The sequence below is a fragment of the Pecten maximus genome, chromosome 16 (genome assembly GCF_902652985.1).
Source record: "Pecten maximus chromosome 16, xPecMax1.1, whole genome shotgun sequence".
NCBI classification, from domain to species: domain Eukaryota; kingdom Metazoa; phylum Mollusca; class Bivalvia; order Pectinida; family Pectinidae; genus Pecten; species Pecten maximus.
In genome coordinates, this window is record NC_047030.1 from 32,836,510 (window position 1) to 32,851,734 (window position 15,225).

At 35.6% G+C, this 15,225-nt stretch overlaps 1 pseudogene; it reads left to right on the top strand.

Moving 5' to 3' along the window:
- Positions 1–3,614: 3,614 nt before the first annotated feature.
- LOC117344771 overlaps positions 3,615–15,225 on the top strand; it is a 45,619-nt pseudogene continuing 34,008 nt past the window's right edge.

The window sequence follows — 15,225 nt, forward strand, 5'->3', positions numbered from 1 at the left end:
TTCTGAAGCAGATTTTGTTTTGTTTGTAAAGTTGTATTATCAGTTACTCCTTTTGACAATTTATATAATTATAACTCCATAACATAGAAAAGACATTAATGATAATCACTAGAATTTAATCTATATCCCGCAAATTTCACTTAACTGAAGGACTCTTTTGTCTTACAAACCATTTTGCTGCTCCATCCGCCAATTGAAAGCGACGTTATAAACAGCGGCGTCATTTTTTACGTTATGGACTGATAACATACATTTCTAAGCCAATGAAAATGCTTGTTACAAACAAGATTGAATTATTAATATTTATTGAACAACGCATATTATTTTGCTATTTTTTTTAATGAAGTGTAATTTAAACCTGATGTTGCCTCAATCATGAAAAAAATGTCTTCCTTGCTGGCTCGCATGGAAGTGCTGAGAGGTCTTGTTGTTGGAGAAATTAAGAGTATCCGGATAAACACCACGTGGTCGGACAGGTGACCCCGACCACGTGACTTTTCACGTCCGATCGGGGAATCGAACACCAGAAGCCGCGCAGTAAAAGACTAAACAAAACAGTTGCCTCTAAACGGCGTGACATCGAAATCAGCTATAAAAATACGTTAACATTTCACCTATAATGTTTATGAAATATATCTTATATTCGTGAAAACTTTATCTGTTGAACAATTAAATGTGAGACAATTGATCTCAACTTATACTTATCAACTATTGGTCTGGATAAAAGACGAGCGTCCTTACATGTACCACTGCCCCATCCAGGTTGTAACCCATATATATATATGAAATATATCTTATATTCGTGAAATATATTTCACGAATGTTAATGTATCTCACGTATCTCAGTCCAATCATCTCAAATCAACTGTATGTGTTCAACGTTTTTTTTTCTGTTAGCCTAATTTCATTTATTGTGAATGGATTCTGACGCAAGGATATTTCGGATATGACGTCAGACTTCAAGATGGCGGCGCATATGGCTTACATATTATGTTGTATAATTTGGTCATCAGTATATGCCGAGGTCCATTCGATCCACTATTAATTACCTGTAGAAAGTAAAACGCACGAAGAAAACATCACTTTATTGAAGTATGATGTAGACAGAGGAGTTTCAGTATCGAAATAATTTTTGAATGCACGACCCGACTAGCTTGATCTTCTCAACTTGGCGTAAACTAGTTCTTCTTTGACTGTTCATCGATTAAATTCGAAGATTTAATTTCTCGCACTGAGCACCATACATACAATCAGGAAATGACATTAACATTCGTAGCTTTAAATTATTTTTTTGTCGGCTAAATGATCGTGAAAATGAAAGTCTTCACACCTCCAGCCTCGATATGGTCCTATGGTCCCTACGTACAGGATCAGTTGCCATGGAAACGGAGAAACCTGTTAATGTTATTTACATTGTATTCTGCTGGTGAATATTTACCACACATATATATAGATGAAATGAGACATAAACATTTAGTTCAAAGAATTAAAAAACTGTGTTTCAATCAATTTCTTTTTGTGAAGCTATGTTTTGAAACATGGTCTAGTTCGATAATTTGATATCTGGGTCACAGCTTTTTGTAACGGTCATAGAACATTGTCCATAATTAATCTCTACATAATGTTAGTATGATGTTACTAGATGAATGATGCGATTAAAACACACGTGTAGAATAAATATATATATTTGATAACAACCAGCAAGTACGTTTTCCTTTTTATTTAGATTTTAAAGCTGTAATTATGTTAAAAGACGTCGAATATAAAAATTAACGCTTAGCAGCATCAACGACATTGAATGGATTGTAACGTGAAGAGGAGTTCCGAATAATCATCCGATAATGTTGTCTAAATTAAAAATCGAAAACCCGTAATTGACAATGCGGGACATCTTCTGATTTGATTTCTGTCGCTTTTATTATTTATTTCAATATACATTCTAGTCAATAAAACACCAATAAGCCACAAATGACACCTGTTAATGATGTGCCGACAAAAACGTTTTTGTTTCGTAACAATCTTATATAGTGTCAATAAAGTTAACGGGACCCCTAATGTAAACGACTAGTCGACGTAGCATAGTTATTTCCTTGACTAATGTCGTTTTGTGTTTGTTAAACCACATCAAGTCATACACGTTTCTTATCGATTATTTATGTATACAGATAAAACACAAAATTTTACACAAATGTTTGGATGTGTTTTCTAGAATCGGTTTTGTATACGTTGTTAGTTTAAAAGTTCGCGGATCACATCGGCCAATTCCGTCAATCGCCGAGCCATGACGGAACCTGCCGAGATTTTACGATTGATAAAACGAACTAAATGAAGCAACATTTATTTTCGATGTTCTGTTAAAATGAACATTTTGAGTGATTTATTTTAAGATTCTGTGATTTTTTATTCCTTGTTTCTGTTTCCAGGGAAATGACTGCAAATCTACACCAACAGACATGCGTGCAATAACCATGGTAACGGAGCATATGTCATTGTATCAATGAACATGGATTATCTTCGGTAGGACTTCGCCTACAATTCAGTGTGATAGTAGCCGTCGACTCCAGGATTACCAATCCACATTCTGTCTAGATCTGAAATACCCGGATTGTCCTGAACGCCACACCGTGATCATTCTCCCAGTCAAGGCGTTATACGATAACACACAGGTTTTTAAGACTTTGTCTCGCAATATTATCTAGCATTTAATATTATCTCTTCCAACCAGGTCACACCTGTTCATTTGGTAACATAATTTCGAAGTGACGTTTGAGATATGAATGTTTTGTTCCAGGTCAGTCCTACTGTTGAACAACCGCAAGACATATTCATGAAACGAAAGGTTATTGCATCTAGTTATAGGAAAGTAAACATTACAAAGTTGGTCACTTTCTGATCTAGAATTATCTTTACAATTAAACTGGAGTGTTTTTCCAGCTTTCTAGAATATTGTCAATTTCCTAAAAATTCTTGAAATCACAAGGACACTACTCGCTTTCTGATCTTTTGTAAGCCCTGAAGAAATTATCTGCTCTTTTGGGTTTTATAGACTTTTATAGACATAGTGCATCCTCTAGTTTTAGAATTGATCCGTGGATATCATCAATTTTCATTTTAAGATTACTCTATTTTTTCAGTATTTTTCAAAGTCTTGCTAGGGTAGACTACAGTACCTTTGGTAGCCTCCTTTTTGGTGATATCTTGCAGATAGTTTTCTTTGTTGTTAAAAAAAAATCGCTGAAGATTGCTTACTGTGTTTGTTTGAAAAAAAAATCTCCAGACGTTGACGGATATTTATTGTTGCTGACATTGGCTGTCTGTGTTATAGAAGCGCTGTCTGCATATTGGTGTGATTTAAAGTACTGAATAAGTCGTTCAAACATTCCTTTGTTAGTTCCAATTGCGAGTCGTATATTCTAAGTATGAGACATTAAATTGGTTTCATGTGTCGTTAGTAGCGAAAACAAGTACATTAAGATCGGGTCAGATTTCAATATCGTTGCCAACTAGCTGATAACCTGTTGTAAAATATATTTGAAAAGTATAAAGATACCTCTAGCGGAATGGCAAATCACTTTAGCAAGAAACGCCAAGAGACAGACGGCCGGTGACTCACAATGGCTGTGGACGCTTGGTTTTACAGACTGATTGCATTGGGGTGTTCTGTCGTAGTGGTGATGTTAAACACCCTTTCTGTGCTTTGTACGATTGCAAATGAAAAACAGATCAAGATTGTAGGGAAATACGGTAACTACACCTGGCCTCGGAGAGATTTGTCTGTGAGTGAAACAGGCCAAATCGTCCTCGGGGCGCTTCACATGGTCCACGAAAGAAGTGAGGATAAGATATGTGGCCCTATCATGCCTCAAGGAGGAATCCAGGCCCTCGAGACCATGTTGTTTACAATGGACAAAGTAAACAACGAAAACCTCATCCCTGGAATCAAACTTGGAGTCTTGGCCAAAGACGACTGTGATAGAGATATCTACGGTCTAGAACAGGCAGTCGACTTCATTAGAGGTAGGTATTAATACATTCTTACATTATGTAAATGATATTTGGGAAGTTGATTCTTTTCACCACTAAAAATGTGACATCGTCATACTACTTTAGATCACTAGAGATTTGATTTATCCAGATAAGGTCACATGATATCACAGTCGGCAGATCTTTGGATGAATGTTAAATAAGGGGAAGATCCGAAGGGTATGGTTCGGACCCTATTTGAGGTGATTTGTGTTGTCGCAGTTGTGTCCTGGGTATCTCATCCCGATTGATTTGGTTATATCCGACATGCATCCCGTACGGTATCCAATGGACTAGCCACCAGCTACTACAAAGATACATCGCCTCAAAATGAACCTGACTGTTCATGAAGCGATTAACAAACAAACAAAGAAACATTGTCTGGATAATATACCGTTTTGCCGAATCATGACCCCTTTTATCACGGCGTTATCTCTATTGAAATTGGTGTTTTCATCCTAGATTCATTCGTCACCAGATCACTAAAAATATAGCAAGGACATTTCCGGCAGTATTACAACATACCGTCCAGGAAAGTGTTATTTGCAATGTTTTTATACCAAAAGTCAGTTATCTTCGCTAAATAATAATAACGTTACTTAGCCACTGTAAAGCGACTCACTTTTCTGAAAATACATTGAAACAACCTTAAATCCTTTCTTATGTTTTAGACTCAGAATTTGTGCAAGGTATTGATATCAGGTAATTTGTTAAGGGACACAAACGAATTGACATGGACTTGCAGTAAAGAAACAATTTGTGATATTTGCTTAGGTAAATTCATCATGGACATCCTTTAGAGTGTGCGTTCTGTTCGTCTTCTGGAGCAACAAGCCGCATAACCGGAATGTCAACAGTCTTATTTGTCTATACAGAACTTATTCATTAGCATGGGTGCTTCGTAGATATGAAAACGCTTGTTTTCTCCAAACAACTCAATTTTGCCACTTGTGTCTTTTAGCAAATGTCGCAACCTAGTCTAGGAGGGGGTTTTGAGGTCAGTTACCTTCCCGATCCTCTACGGCTTAACAGACATTGTTTTCTCTGTACAAGGTATAAACAGTACAACTGAGACTGAAATTGAATAGTTGAGCTCTTTCGAAAGAAAAGGAAGTCTTTTCTAGTTTTCTACCATACAGTTGGTCAAGGTCCCCCCAACCCCCACACTTACAAGAACCTTGACCACCCAGTTAACCTAGAAAGCATGGAGTAGTACTCCTGGTTCAATAACTCAATGATTTAACATCAAGTAGGAAACACCGAACCCTCATATTCTTTCTATACCAATTTTTTTTTCAAAGAGAATGTGGTTTCCGATTACCGAATTATTTTGATAATATGCCCCATATCCCGGAAGGAAAAGGCTACTACTTTTGAAATACTGCTGTTTTAGATGTCACTATGATCTTTGGGTTCGTTTCTCGCTATTTTCGATGATATAATAATGATCAAATTATCAGTTAAAGATACTTTGAAATCTATCAGTGGCGAAAACTATATCATAATTTCCACAGAAAATGTATCATTTTTGCAAAAAATGTTTACATAAAAGATGCAAATCTGAATCATAAGAAAATTAAAATGTTTACAGTAAGTCTGTTTTTGTTTTCTGACAGAATTGTTAAATATTTTGATTTCATTCTCGACTCTACCTTTTTATGCCTATATGCCGTAGTCAACTTGTCAATCACTAAGCTGAGTACGTGTTTGATATACATGCTAGAATAATCAAGTTGACCGATGCCCAGTGTCTGGTTTATATCTGTAACATTATGAGATGATCGAAGTGTCTACGAAATAATAACCATATTACGATAGAAGCAGATCAAATGCCATGAACCCTTCTTACTTCCGACCTTAGGATGAACATGTTGACGTATCGGCTAATTTGTATGTCCGACAGCCTAACTGAGAGGCGACTGTACTCTAGAATGTGTACTATTACCAATAAACATTGTATATATAAACACCATCACATCCTAATGAGATACTAGTCAGTGGATGTCGTGGGGAATGTACGTAAACAATATCTATTTATCGTCTTTGTAAGAATATTGAGCTTTTTTCCACTATTAAAAGAAGCCAGAAAATTGAAATCTTGGTATTTTTTCAGATTTTGCTTAAAATCATAATTAGAAAATATGTATTTTCTGGGAAAATATGCTGAAGGTTTCTCCTTGACACCCGTCCTCATATAACCCTGGCTGTTAGTGTCTTATTGACACCCGTCCTCATATAACCCTGGCTGTTAGTGTCTTATTGACACCCGTCCTCATATAACCCTGGCTGTTAGTGTCTTATTGACACCCGTCCTCATATGACCCTGGCTGTTAGTGTCTTATTGACACTCGTCCTCATATGACCCTGGCTGTTAGTGTCTTATTGACACCCGTCCTCATATGATCCTGGTTGTTAGTGTCTTATTGACACCCGTCCTCATATGACCCTGTTATGACCCTGGCTGTTAGTGTCTTATTGACACCCGTCCTCATATGACCCTGACTGTTAGTGTCTTATTGACACCCGTCCTCATATAACCCTGGCTGTTAGTGTCTTATTGACACCCGTCCTCATATAACCCTAACTGTTAGTGTCTTATTGACACCCGTCCTCATATAACCCTGGCTGTTAGTGTCTTATTGACACCCGTCCTCATATAACCCTGGCTGTTAGTGTCTTATTGACACCCGTCCTGATATAACCCTGACTGTTAGTGTCTTATTGACACCCGTCCTGATATAACCCTGGCTGTAAGTGTCTTATTGACACCCGTCCTCATATAACCCTGGCTGTTAGTGTCTTATTGACACCCGTCCTCATATAACCCTGGCTGTTAGTGTCTTATTGACACCCGTCCTCATATAACCCTGGCTGTTAGTGTCTTATTGACACCCGTCCTCATATGACCCTGGCTGTTAGTGTCTTATTGACACCCGTCCTCATATGACCCTGGCTGTTAGTGTCTCATCGACATCCGTCCTCAGATAACTCTGGCTGTTGCCCTTAAGGCACTCGTCATCTTTTAAGTCTGACTGTTGGTGACACCCATTTTGACTCGACTAAACGGCATAAAAGTGCATACAACTATTCCTTTCTTGCAAAATAAGTTAACTTGCAGTGTGTGAGTTTTATTGAAAACAGATAAAGCAGTTTATATGAAAAAATGAAAGAGAACTCTTGCAAGAGGTTCAATAATAAGATCGATGTCCTCAGATTCTGTCTCCGTCATCTACCTCTTGGTACAGAAGAAAAACCAATTTGAAAAAAAAAAATTAAATCAAATACATGTACGCCATTTAATACATATTGCACTTCAGTTTAGCTTAGAAGGCTGAAACTAAGTTTAAAAGATATTTCTTTCACCAATTTTCGAACAACTTGTCAATCAGTGTTTATTTTAGCTGGGAATGGCAAATGTACTAATGAAAAGCATTTGTATAAATTTTCATTTATTCTAAACTAATGCACGATAACATCGACTATTCTGAGTGAAATGTCCTGCAGACTGCTGTTCAAATCTTTCGGAATGGAAACGTGGCCGGACATGTACTTTTGTTGGTCAGTATTATGGCATGCATCATTAAGAACGATTGTACCAAATTAGCCAATTACCGTCCAATTTCTACTGAAGCACCATCAGTTATTGGTCATTGACTCCGGCATAGAATGGACATAGGACTAAAAGCTGGTATGGCAATTAAGATTGGTCATCTGTGTTCTAATGAACGTCATAACGAAGGTAATTACTACCGTCATGTGCTACAAAGATAGGTCTTAATGTCTCCTTTATTACCTGGGATTATGCCATTTCCCTTTCCCTCTCTTGGTAGTAAATTCTAAATGTGGTCTGGTAGTCCAAATGTCTTCGGATCATTTCAACTGTTTTTTAATGTTAGAAAAGTATCTTAAGTATAAGAAGTTCCTTTTTTGCTCGAAAATTCTAAGATTCTAAGATCATATATCAGAAGAATAGTAAAGAATTAATCCAAAACACCGGAACAATCATAATGCTGTCACCATAGTGCATTTTCTTGTTTCTGATGACATATTTCTTTTGTTTTCATTAAGGACACGACTTCAAGTGATGCAGTAGAGACAGACCAATTATTTTATCTTTATACGGAACATGTTTCTTGCTATCTTTGTATCCCCGACTTAGATTATGTCACATGGTCTGAGCATGATCTCAAGTCCGTAATACACGAACAGTATAAACGTGTCATATGCACAAACCCGTCACATACATGGACAATGAGCGCTTGGAATGGTTGCAAAGACACAATATAAATAAACAATAATAATAAGAATAATATGTAAAATGTTATATCATGGATAGAAACTGAATGTATATAATTTGGACAGTTCGACAATGAAGCCGTCAATCCAACCAAATATATATATGATGAAGTTTTTATGTCTTTCTATGACATTTACTGTATATAATATTAAAATCTATCTGATGGTGCTATTCCCTACCACAGCACTAGTTCCTCCATTATTCGGTGTACTGTATTATATTGGAGTATAAGGGGTAATGGGACATCATTATACTGTCCCTGTAACCGATAAATCACTCATGTGTCTCTATATTGGTCCGTGTACCTCTTTCATCTTACTGCTTAGAAGTACTCTCGCTCCACATCGCCAGTACGACTGTATTTCCACGGACGACATATTCTTACCATCTCATTGGCGGAAAGCACTCATCTTTACGTCCACTTAACTTGTCTCGTGTCTGGTGTTAAATGCGACCATGCTGTATAGTTATCTCGTCAATTTTATTAGACATGGAATAGCCACACGATAATTAACATCAGTGCCGTCAGAACCAGAACGGATTATGTACCACGATGGTCACTAGCAACCGGAAGTGACCCTCTATCTTTGCGTTAGCTAATTTGCTGAGTGTATTGACCGAGCGCAATTTACACAAAGTTTAACAATTCTACATAGTAGGATTAAGATGGCTTAGGTATTCATGCTGATGAGTAAATTCTTGGAATTGTGCGTCAGATTATCGACTTGTCCATTTTATAATACTTGATTAGTGAATTTTTAACAATACATTGACAAATTCCTCTAATTGTTTACGGAGTCGTAGGTGTGTATCAAGCTTAACCGCAATAGTATGTTTATTGCCGCTAAATTCTGATATTGATAACGGCCCTTCTTCGTATCTCTCAGTACAATACCTCCTATACCGCATACTTTCACAAGGCCATAATAACCAGGAATACCCGTAGATGTTTCAGAATTTAAACCGATATGAAATTCATTCAATGGTCATTTAACTTATTTCTTATTCATGATATTTTATTTCATCTTTTGAATATCGTCCCAAATCAGAAAAAAAAGGAAGCTGCATGCGTTTAAACTTAGACTTTTGCATTGGCTACATAAGTTCTCTATACTGAGAAGTTGTTTTTAGCGGCTTTCTGTATTCTCGCGGTTTAGTATTCGATTAGGCGTACAGTCTGCTCATACACATAAATATTTTGTGTAGATTAGATTGATTAATAAATAAAACAATTGGTCACGTGGTAATTTGAATATTAGACAAACATAATATATGGTTCTTGTAAACAAAATACAAGTGAAATCAGACACGCGCGTCGCCATGGTTTCGGAACCGGATGTTGCTATTTCAGACCAAAGTATCTATGATCACAGATTTCCCTACTTACCACATTGAAAATTAATGTTTCCATAAGGTGTGATATAATAGTTGAATAATTGTCCCTTTGAGTAGCCGAATGCAAAGCTTGAATGTAGACATTTTGATTTCAGAATATTTTATTGTACAGATCTTTTGCTACAATAGGAATTAGGCAACAGGCAGAGCCTCAACAAGCCCTCTCCCTACAATGATAATAACAGTACATACACATCAATACAATAATATCGAAAATGTATTAATATATGAAAGTGATAGATTATTATAAAAAGCAGACTGTACCATATCAAATAAATCATCATGACATAGAAGTAAGTCTTATATTCATATCATTATGTATAAATTACAGTTTATAAGCTATTCTACAGAATCCAAGTAGAGCGATTTGTATCTCTAACGTAACATTGAACCTTCTCTAATTTTGTTGGTGATAAGGTCGTGCGTTTCAGAGTCATGAAGAAGAAAGTCGTTAGTTAACAGAATATTGGTATCTAGTTCAGAAATAGAGTTGAAAACAAGTGGTCTTGAGTTAGTTTAAAAAATACAATGCACAGAAACGTAGACATTGCATTTATAATTGATGCAGTCATGATAATTAATATTTTAGAGGCAATATTTTATATACTTAGTTCCACAACTGGGTCGAGATTCACATGATTTCGCTCATATTTATACTTTCTACATTTAGTTTGATTTTCCTTATTAACAGATATAGCGCAATGAAACATTAAGATTAATCTAAAACCAATATCTCTCTTTTTTCTGTACATATGTATTTCAATATACTATTTGTCCAGTATGAGGGAGAAATTATTACATCGATAATAATCGTTAAGTTTTTATTATTTTGGATCTCGCAAATACTTCAAAATCAGTAATCTTTGCTCCCTAGTCTACCGGAAGCAGCTATATGATACCTACGTTCATCAGTAGTACAGACGTCCCATCGTCCCGAAATCGACACAGGATGGAAGCAAGTTCTTTCTTCGGCTAGAAATGGTGTTGGCAAAAATTCGGGGCCATTGTCGCCCAAAATTCAAATTTCCATATTCCTATGACCATCTTGTGTCATTTTTGGGGCTGTGTGACACAAGCTTAATCATTCAGAAAAAGAAATGGATACCATTGTGATTTGCTTAAACAGAATATACACGTGTACTTCGTGATTAAAAGAACCTCAAACTACATGTATATCCAATTACCGAAACATATAAATTAACAAAACAATAGACTTATTGCTCTCCCCTAACCTGCAATATACATGTATTACCACTTTTTTCATGGATACGATTTTTCTGACTTCCTTTCTTGATTTCGACTTTTAACTCAGCCATCACTGGCGATTCCTCGACGGACAAAATACATGAAGTTGTAAAGCCCAATTTCCTATTCATGCTTCGGCATAAACCGTATCTATGACTGAATTCACATTTAAATGCTATATAATTCAATGATGTTTTAAAGAATTCTTTTTATGAAAAAAATGTCTAAAATATCTCATCTATCAAAAAGTAATAGTATACAGCAAGAACGTTAAATAATGCAAAGACACCAGAACTGTAATTGCCAAGGAAACACATACCATCAACGTATTGTTTTCAAAAGGGTTCCGTATCTGTCAGAAGATGAAGACCGTCAGTGGACATGTAATGTACCAATCTAGATTTATTGTGGTCCCGATCCAACGATTTCTTTATTGGATTCTCTTGAGAAACCATTCAATTCAAAATGTACTCTTAACTATACCCAAAAGGCGTTTCTTCTCCTTTCTATTCGGCCATTAATGAACATTTCACATACACAGGACATGGCCTGTACATTAGCATGGATTTGTGGTAAAACAGACTATCTGAGGAATAGGTTTAGGATACAATCTGTTTTCAAAATATTCAAACAAGCCTCTTGCGGCCATTGTGGTTTTGCAGAGAAGCTATGTGAGATACGAGAATACTTGACATTCTTTTCCGGACTGTGATAAATAGTTATCACAAAGTTCTAGTACGTGAACTGGAAACCGATTTTCCCTTGAGATAATAATGTATTTATATGAGCTCAGAGAACCACACAAACGTGTTTGCTAACCTTGTTTAATGTTGATTATTTGTAGTTTGTTTTCAGGTTTCACTATGTTTAACCGAGGGAATGTATTTCAGACTAATACCACATCTTTTCTTCTGTGTCCCAGATCCCCTCCGTGTGTCAATCACTTCTTCATTCGAAGGCTTGCAGGCAATGGATGGATATGGCTAGGATGGTCATCTTCAGGGGCTAAGCTTTCCAAATAAGCATGCTATCTTAGCCAAAGCTTAAGTCATTTATATATAAATTGCAGTGATTTCGTCAATGAATTATAATGACAAATCCATATCACAATTTTGTTTGCTTTACAAACTTATTACTATAAAGTTATAAAGGTATTAATTAAAGTGTTTTGCTGTGTAAGCTAACAATGCTTTAGGACAAGAGTCCTATTGCAGACAGACCTACTTTATTGACAATGTCCAAGTCTTTTCATTTGGGATAATGAAGATAATTGACTGGCATGGCCAGGAAAATGGGTTTCTGATTCCATTGAAGAAAATAGAAGCTGCTAGCCTTCAGCTTGGATCATTGTTTTAACGCTCGAGTAACCTTATGAATCTCGTGCTCTACAAAGCACGTGCATGACATGGATGTCGCGCATACGTAATGATGTATCAATTATAGATATAATGATCAATTGCGATTTAATTATTTAGGATTATGTTGACTCTTGAAATGATTTATAAGAATTAAATACACACCATGATACACTAATGGCGTAGTAGAAATTTCCACATTGATAATTGTATTAACCATTTTGGTAGTGAATAAGGTCTATTGCTATATCACTGTAGTATAGATGTGCTCGAGATGCTAGGAAATAATTTCCTTCAATATGTCAATATCTCCTTCAGACAAAGGTACATTCATAATAAGATGAAGTCTTATCAAGATTGGGCGGACATAAATACATTGGACTATTGGTTTGTACACCTGCATTTTCAGGATTGTTAATTCTGGAGAGAAAAAAGAACCCCAACATTTTCGAAGTAATTTGTATAATTAAGTAAAGTTCGTAAAGGCAGATAATGTTATTTTAACTGGTCATTGTGCAAAATGAATAAATCTTTGTTTAATTCATGTCAACTGAGGTATTTTGTAATTCGACCAGCTACCCTGAACTCTCACTGTCCCTACATGTCATGTTTCCTCACTTTCTCTTTTGCCGATTTCACAAAAAAACCAACAACCAAAAACAAAAACAAAAAGACAAAAATTAAGATGCGAAACAGAGAGGTCTTAATTCTGGCATCGACGACAGCTCAATCGATGTAAGAATAAAAGTCTGGCTGTATGTCAATTCAGCAAACAATACTGAAAATAATACTAATATCTTTAATGTGAAATGTTCTGCTGCATACGTCTTAAGGTAGACTGGCCACCAGCCCCTAAGTTTTTTGTTAGAACTGTTCCACTAAATTTTAATACTAGATTATCCCCGTCTAGTTTGTAGCTTAGGTCTAGAATCAGACATATCCTAGTAACCAAAATTATAAAGGTCAATTTTATCTATAATTTTGATATTCTAGAGACAGGGAGCCAGTCTTGTTTTAAGGGTACAATGTAGGGAACCACATATCAGACAGAGTTATCTCCCTTTTTGTGACGTTGATTTACTTATAGGTTCTCTATATTTTGCTCCATTTTTACCAGTGTAATACGGAGAGATATCGAATCAGCAACTGTGTCGTTTTTTCACTAGTGAAAATAACCATTTTATTGCCAAACTCCAATTACAACGTAGCACCCTCATGACTGTATATAGCTGGCCAATCAGAAAGCTCGTTACAAACGAACATGGGTCATGCAAATTTCAGTATCATAAATTTTGAAAAGAGTTTGATTTATTTTCAGGAATCATTTAGAGTATTTCATTTTTCATGACCTAGTTTCATAACCAGTAAGTAGATGTAACAGAACACCAACCAAATATCAGCCCATGTGGACCACCTCACCTGTTAAAGATTACAGTGTCGAGACACACTGTCCTGTAGCCCCAGTCCATACACTCTTCATCACCACGGGAGAAAGAAAATCAGATTGATTACCGGAGCAATCCGTATTTTCTCACGTTAACACGAAAATTACAACTCTGGGATATAAATACCACTTAACGACTTTTTTTTGTACGTGGGACACGCCATTAACAAGCCTCAGTAGTATTGACATTCGTCTCTAACAACCTCCATAGTCACAGGTTTGAACCACTCGTTACGAAATGACCATAGAACATCAGGCGCACATTGCCAGAACTCTTTAAAAATAAGCACATTGAATGTATTCATGTTCTTTGCTAGATTTTATTAACATATTGATATATTATTTGTTATTACACATTTACATTTCTGGAGATCTTAATATCTTGTAATATCTTAATTTCAGAATCTGTTGGTAATATTCTGCCCACAATTTAACACCTGAAAATACAAATTATGTTTTTCTTTGCTTCTATATGCTATTACACATTTACATTTCAAGAGTTCTTTATATCTTGTAATGTCTTAATTTCAGAATCTGTTGGTAACATTCTGCCCACAATTTATTACTTGAAGATACAAATTATGATTTCTGCGTTTCTATATATGTTAATTATATATTTACATTTCAAGAGTTCTTGGTCTTAATATCTTGTAATATCCTAATTTCAGAATCTGTTGATAGTATTCTGCCCACGTTTTGACGCTTGAAGATACAATTATGATTTCTGTGCTTCTATGTTAAAATGACAATAATGTTGATCATTATTTTCAAAATAATATTGCTTATGATTGGTATAGATTTCATTCTGATAACGAATTTCCTTTATTCAAAACACAAAACTAATAATAAAAACACATTTCATTCATTAAAAATATATGAAGGATAAAATCGGATAACATTCTCAGCTATATTTCGTAAAGTCATTACACGTAAAAAGTATTGATGAAAGAAAGCAGACACATTCTTGTCTAGACAATTAAAATGTTTCTCGGAGGGAGATCGGCGCGTTTTGTAAAATTTTCAGCAGAACGTACATGGGAAAAATCGATACTTTTTCATTTATTTAACACAGAAAATCCAATAACAGAGGTTTCAAAAGTACTCATTGAAAAATATCTTTGATGAAGAAATCTGTATGAGAGTTTTCGATACAATGGCTAATATGTCCCGTGCTCAAATGAAAAAAAGAAAAAAAAAAGAAGAAAAAATCACCATTATTTACTCACAGATTAATCCTTGCTCACTCTTTTGGCAAAGTCATCTGACGTCAGCACGTTTATGCTGTCTACAAGGTATTTCGTGCCAAATTTAATTAAAATTCTTTTAGTTATTCAGGCGGAGTAGGCGTTTTAATAAATGGTTGATGGAAGCAAGTCAGCATGGCATGGAGTTTGATTAGTAAATAAAGTACCAGGATGAAAAATCGATAACACATAAAAGAAAACTGTATGTTCCCTACAAAATGT